The sequence below is a fragment of the Rissa tridactyla genome, chromosome 7 (genome assembly GCF_028500815.1).
Source record: "Rissa tridactyla isolate bRisTri1 chromosome 7, bRisTri1.patW.cur.20221130, whole genome shotgun sequence".
In the NCBI taxonomy this organism is placed as follows: Eukaryota; Metazoa; Chordata; class Aves; order Charadriiformes; family Laridae; genus Rissa; species Rissa tridactyla.
In genome coordinates this window covers 42,797,120-42,804,005 of record NC_071472.1, presented here as the reverse complement: position 1 = coordinate 42,804,005, position 6,886 = coordinate 42,797,120, and the positions used below count along the sequence as shown (strand labels likewise).

Here is a 6,886-nt window from a genome sequence, read left to right as displayed (position 1 = left end):
TAATGTTAATCTTGAGTAAAACCCTCTGTTGATGGGGAGCACTGTAGGAGTTGTTGGCAGAGCTGAAGCTAGCATTCACTGGAGAGAGGGATGTAGTGGACCACCTGGGTAGGTGGCCAAGCCAAACTGGAAATTCCTTGGTTCCTTTGCAAGAAAAGGAGAAAGACAAAAACCTTTCCTTCAAGTAAGTCACTCAAAACTTTCTGTGCAACCTGGAGTAAACCATTTTCCTTTCATGGTAGGGTCAGTTAGTCCTTTTGTGTTTTATTTTAATAGTATTTCAGTTTGGGAAGAAAAAAGACTTTTGAAAAAATAACCAACAGTGTTTCCACTTCATGAAGAATGTGTTTCCCTTTATAACAAACAAGTGGTTGACAATCTCAACTCAAATGCACAAATAGATTCCATCTCCAAAGTAGACTTTTCCAGCAAAGTTACCATTTTCCGAAAATAACTTGCCTTATGCCTTATTTTTTACATATGCTCTACATTTCGGAAGTCAGCTTCTCCAATAGCCTCTAGATTTCATCAGATATTGAGCAGTGTACTATACATTCTGGCAGTAGAGCCCAGTTATATTTCTGCACAGATAGCAATGAGATTTATTATAAATTCATAATTTATAGGACAGACAGATAGGGCATTTTGTGGTTCTGTTCAACAATTTTTATGTCAATGGGAATTCTTCCTCCATGGGCATTCTGGATGAAAACCTTAAAAAATGTATTTAAAAAAAAAAGTATTTTAAAATGTTAACATCTGGGAACATGTAGTCAAATCTAGCATAGATGCATGTTTTATTAACCAGATGGTAACATCTTATTTACATTTCCCATATAAAACCATCTGTGCTTGAACTGAGGAGATGCTGTCTCTTGCTACAGTTGGGAGTTTGGCTGCAGGGGGTGTAGAGTCGCTTTTGTTAGCATCCAATTTTCCCCTCTCGTCAGAGCTGAATGTGTAACACTAGTTTTATTTAACCTTGTTTTAATTAGAGGGTTACAAAACTACAATTGGCTCTTTCTGCATCAGTTAGCTGGCACTCTGGATTTTGCTGCCTTTAAACAAAACTGAAATCTCTTGCCTTGTTTTCCCTTGATATTGAACTTGCAGTCTGCCTCCTCTATTTTCATCCCATGGTTCCTGCATGTGGCCTTCTCCACCACTAAATAATTCCTCCGCAGTGTGAAATCCTGCCTCCACTGGAGTCAATGAAAGCCTTGACATCAGCTTCGACAGGTCAGGATTTCTCCCTGGGTGTTTATTTTCTTTAAGCGCTCATAGCCTGTTAGTCTGTCCAGCCCTTCCTTGAGCCAAGTTCAACACCTCCGTCTCCACCGTCTCTGTTGCTCTTCTACAAACTCCCTCCAGATTATAGTGTTGGGTGCCCAGAAAGGACTGTCCTATTTCAGGTGTCGTCTAACCGGCGACGTCATGGAAATACAATTTTTTTTTTTGCTATTGTCTTCTCTAGCCTTTTTTTTTCCTCTTTTTTTCCTTGTTTGCTAGTATATTGTGTTGCATTTTCATGTTATTAATAGAGATGTAAAAAACTATCAGACCTAACACTGACCTCCCAATGGAATCCCCCAGCTCTGCCAACAGTATACTCCGCTGGTTGCCTTTTTGCTTTTTCTCTCATCTAGCTCTTAGCCTTCATGGACCGTTCCCATCCAAGCCAATTTGAATTAATCTTGTGTGATGTGAAGAGACACCATACTGAAGGCTTCATCGTGGTAAAAATCAGATGCATGTGGGAACCAGATGTTGTCTTGTATGAAAATTTTCGTAATTTGAAAAGGAATTTGAAGGAAAATTTGTTTCCCTTCCCTGTCAAAACGGACTATCAAATCTGCCCACAAAGTGATTTTTTTTAAATGAGAAAAAAAATCATTCACTGATAAAACTGAATTGATTTTTTTTCTGTTAATTTGAATTATGTAGGCTTATGCAAAACATAAATGAAAAAGACAAAATACTTGGATAAAAATCAAGCCTGTAAACTCCGATAAAATCAATCAGTACTGACACAATGCTCTCAAAAAGCAAGGTAGCTCCACAGATCATCATTTCCCGGTAGAAAACTTTCAGAAGAGAACAGTATTGACTGTCACTGATAGCCTACGATATGTCATTTCTTCCCCCAACCCAACCTCTCATTTCCTAGAAAAACCATGTTTGTAGAGTTGTGTAGCATTTCCCATCTTAAGGATTTTGTTCTTTTCAAATCTACTATAGGAAATACGAGTACGTTCAGGAAGTGTCCAAACCGGGCTACAACTGTCCAATGTTCAAGCATGGAGCAGGCTTCCTTGGGGCTTTCCCAGCTCACAGACTTTATTTGTATTTCGGGATAATTCAAGATTTTCTGTGGCTTGCATGAAGAGGGTAGTGCTGGGAATCTCAGTCGGGGGTCAAAGCAGCCAGTTTGCTTTGGCAAGCGTGGTGTGAGCGTAGTTAGATGAGCGGCTGACCACCGCCTTCGCTCCACGTATGGACAGTCCCGGCCATTTACCTTGGGTGATGGCCAGCAGTTCCTGCTAGACTCATGTTACAGGGCCATATTTGAGCTCATCTCTGTCATCCCAGGCATCCAGATGTGTGAGAGACGCACACACGCACCACGCTACAGATGCTGTATATTGGCTGCAGCTGAGATAAATATTATTTCTGTATCACGATGAGGATGAAATAATATCTCTGGAGGATTTGGAAGAGAGATGGAGGAGACTCAGTTTGTCATGGCCTGCCCTTGGAGTTCTTTTTTGTTTCCTGAAAACAGGAGGAGAAAACCTAGCCTGCTAATGAAGGGGATTTCGACTCTCACTCAGATCCTGGTCAGGAAAACAGAGCACATTGTTTGTGATGGCAGTCTCCATCAAAACGGCTCAGGGGCCAAGTTAAGGGTAAGGAGGAAATTCAGCCTCTCCAAAGATGAAAGGTCTGCATGCATTCTTCCCTTGCCTCTGCCGGTTCCCATGCATGCCTTGCTCTGCTTGCTGCGGCCACTTTGTCTGCAAGGCAAGGAGAGGCTCCAGGGCTGGTCACCATCAGTGGTTCAGTGCTGAGCTTCGTTCTGGAGACCAAGTCATATGAGGAGAGGCCGAGGGAGCTGGGCATGTTTAGCTTGGAGAAGAGGAGGCTGAGGGGAGACCTCATTGCCCTCTAAAACTACCTGAAAGGACGTTGTAGAGAGGTGGGTGTTGGCCTCTTCTCCCAGTCGAATAATGACAGGACCAGAGGAAATGGTCTGAAGTTGGGGCAGGGGAGGTTTAGATTAGATATTAGGAAGAATGACTTTACTGAAAGAGTGGTCAGGCACTGGAACAGCCTGCCCAGGGAGGTGGTTGAGTCACCATCCCTAGAGATATTTAAGAAACATCTAGATGTGGCACTTCAGGGCATGGTCTAGTGGCAGAGATTGTAGGTTGTTTGGTTGGACTCGATGATCTCAAAGGTCCTTTCCAACCATGAAGATTCTATGATTCTATGATCACCGATTACAAAATGTCCTTTAGTGGACATGGTGGCTGGGTGCATGTTTGGGTGACCGCTCCCAAGAAGACCGAACATGGGGTGTGACATGGCTAAGTGAGATGTGAGCCCAGAGAGACGTGAGGCAGCTGGTCTGGGGCAGTGGTGACCGCAGGGCTGCTCCGAGGAGTGGTTTCATGGGGCAGATGGATGGAGAATGAGAAGGTAAATTGGAGCCGCCACAGCAGACTTCAGGAGATCTGGGCTCAGATCAGCGTTGCAGCCTGGGCACCTTTGCAGACCTTGAAAGGAAAGCGATAGGAGCACAGCCGTGATGCTTTAATTCAGCCAACATGTGGAACCCCTACTTTAGTGACCAAAAAGCCTGTAACATACGTGGTGCAAACTCTTGTTCCCTCCGCTAGCAAGCATAAGCCAGGGTGAGCACACAACCATGTCACAGTCACTTTTTCTGGCCAAGTGGCTGCCTCTGTGTCTCTCTGCTGCAGTGGTCCCTTTTGACAGAGGGATCCCCAAACGGCTTAAGCTCTGGGGAAGAGGGAGGGAAGCAGGCAGGGATGCTGTTTCTCAGCAGCTGGCTTAAGACATGCTGCTCCAGCACTTGAAGCTCGCATGGCTCCCTGTCAGCTCCACGGCCCTGAATTACCTGTCTCCCCACCCTGCAACCTTTGAAAAGCATCCCAGAATTATCCCCTCGGGGTGACATGGGACCGCAGCCACCCCGGGCGCGTACAGGAGAGGCAAGTCGCTACCTGCGCACCAAAGCTCGCTCTTGAATCCCACCCAGCTGCTAATCCCCCCAGCTCCGAGCCAGGATGACGTTGCCCTTCTCTCACCCTTTACTTCCCTTGGCTGTCAGGATGGCTGCCTGCTCTCCTTCCCTGAGCTTACAGCCGCTCAGACGCAGTTTATGCAGAGCCTGACACTGGGGGTCCTCAGCCTGGAGGGAAGAGCAGGAAAATACAGGCTAATTTAATTGGTAAAAACCCCTCCATAAATTAAAAGTTCAGTCTCTCAGCTCATGTTTTTAAATTTAAGCACATCTGGAAAGGCTCTCCCTCTAGTAGGAGAACTGCAATAATGCCAAAATTCTATTCAAGGGGGGGAAAAAAAGGGAAGACGTAGCGAGAGCATGAGGTGGGTTTTGGTCTCTGTCTTGCCTTGCACCTGGCATCGCGTGATGTGGAACCACACCACGGGAAGATGATGCCACTGGCTCCCCATCGCTGATGTGGGATTGTCTGTCACCCCCGGGCTCCGCGTGCCCCCAGCTCTGCCCCACGCACAGCGTGCACATGATGCACTGCCTGGGGCATCCCAGCCCCATGGTCGCAGGCAAGACAACGTGTCATAGCGTAGATGGCGAGGGGTTCATCCCCACTGCGATGACAACGTGCTGGCGGGCTCCTTTCCGCTCCCCTTCCTTCGTGTAAGCGTAATAAATTACGTGCGACATCCCACACCGGGCTTGTAAATAGGGTTTTCTGAAAAAGAGAGGGAGGTTTCCCATGCAGCAAAGGCAGCCAGGGCGGAGGGGTGGGTGTTTTGTGGTTCCCTCCCCCCCGCCCAGCCAGATGCGCTCTTCTCCTCTTTCCAATGTGTCCCTTCCGTGTTAAGTTACCCGGGATGAGTAATGCTACTCCTCACCCACATCTTTCAAAAAAAAAAAAAAAAAAAAAAAGAGAGAGCGAGAGGAAAAAAATGCACAGGGGAGGCTTTTCCATACCATTTCCCAGGAGCGACAGCTTTGTGTTTTGGGGAGGAAACACTTCTTTGGAGACTTTCCCTTTCAGCAAGATAATGTTTCTGTGACGAGCTGGCAAAGCTCAATGTGCTGTGTACTCGCGCGGGTGGACAAGTGATGCTCGGTGCGACCCTCTCCCTGCCCTCAGCCTTCCAGCCCCTCTCGTTTGATGGCTCGCTGTAGTTTCTTCAATGGCAAATAGTCTGTTTTTCAATTCTCTTATTTGAAAATTTGCACAAGTTTTGAAAGAGCTTGAAAATCGGTTTCAAAACTGTGCTGGAAAACCCCCTTTTGGGCAGATCTGTTTCCCAGCTTGCTCACTATAATTAATAATCAGCACTTTGCTAGCCCTGATCATCTTGAAATCTCAGGCAGTTTGAGATACCACATTTTAGCAAAAGGCTGAACTGGAAATGGAAGCAGCCGGGCACTTCCCATCAAAACGCTGCTGGAAAATTTTCGCTATCATAATTTTCTGCCTGTAAATGTTGTTTTTTCCTTTTTTAGGTCCCATACCCCTTTCTGTTTCAAAGGGGCTGGTAGTACGGTCTCTCATCCTCAAAGTGAACATCTCAAGGGCCGGAAGGCTGAAAAGTCCTTCCCTGAACTGTGAGGGCATCCTGGCTCGGGAATTGCCCGCAGGTGACGGGATTTTCACCACGTCCATCAGTCGACATTGAAAATCAAATCCGGAAAAGACATAAGACAGCAGCAGGCAGGACTCGGTGTCCCAAAATCCAGCACCCTCCCACCTGTGTTTGACCCCGTTACCTGCCAGGCTTTTGCCACTGGATTTTATGGGGCTGGAGGTTGTGGCCATGGCTGCGGCGGGCAGGGTCTTGGCGGGCTGCCGTGATGTCCCACCCCACAGAAACCAGCGGAGTCAGGTCCCCCCCAGCTCTGAGATCATCTGTTTTGCTGGCGTCCAAAGCTGACTCAGTGCGAACACGTGCTGCCTCTTGGCCTTATTTATTACTGTTACATGACATCCAAAATAAACAGCGCCTGAGGTCCTTCTACCCCTTACCCTGCGCGAGGCTTCAAATGGGAGCCGGGCTTGTGCTGGGGGGCCCTGTGCTCCCCAGGCTCTGTGGAGGATGATAAATCACCTGGCACGGGCGATGACTTTCAGCCGAGCCCTAACCTGTTTAGTCTAACGGGCAAAGCGAACCGAAACGAAAGGCTGGTTGGCAGCTCCCCTTTAAACACTGCGACCCAGGCATCCCCCGTCCTCCTCCAGAAATAAACCACAGTTCGAAGGAGCTGGCGTCACGACAGCTGAGATATTCGACTAGAGGATGGCGGGTGTTTCTAGCCATCCCTCATCCCTCTTAAAACACAGAAGGGGAGGAGCGGAGAAGCCGCCAGAAGCGGGTGGGTGCAGGGCAGGGCAGGCCCGGTGGTGGTGGGTGCAGGGGGACGGAGGGGAGGCAGGAGCAGGAAAAATGGTGGGATCATGACTCCAGTTTGCTGGGTTTATGTCGTGAATCTGTCCCAAAGGGCAGCTTGATAGACCTCATTTATGGCTATTCCTGCCCTACATAATGGCTAAGAAGTGGTGCCACTTTCAGTTTGTATGTCTTTAGCTGACATGTATATTTAGCACTCATTAAGCACTTACCTTGGGCTAATAACTCAACTTTTGCT

At 47.4% G+C, this 6,886-nt stretch overlaps 1 long non-coding RNA gene across 1 annotated transcript; it reads left to right on the top strand.

The window, feature by feature from the left end:
- The first annotated feature begins 1,031 nt into the window (after positions 1-1,031).
- On the top strand, positions 1,032-6,576 carry LOC128912628 (uncharacterized). The gene is made up of 3 exons (XR_008467700.1): positions 1,032-1,239; positions 2,783-2,906; positions 5,747-6,576. It is a non-coding gene; the product is annotated as an uncharacterized LOC128912628 (long non-coding RNA).
- Positions 6,577-6,886: the final 310 nt, after the last annotated feature.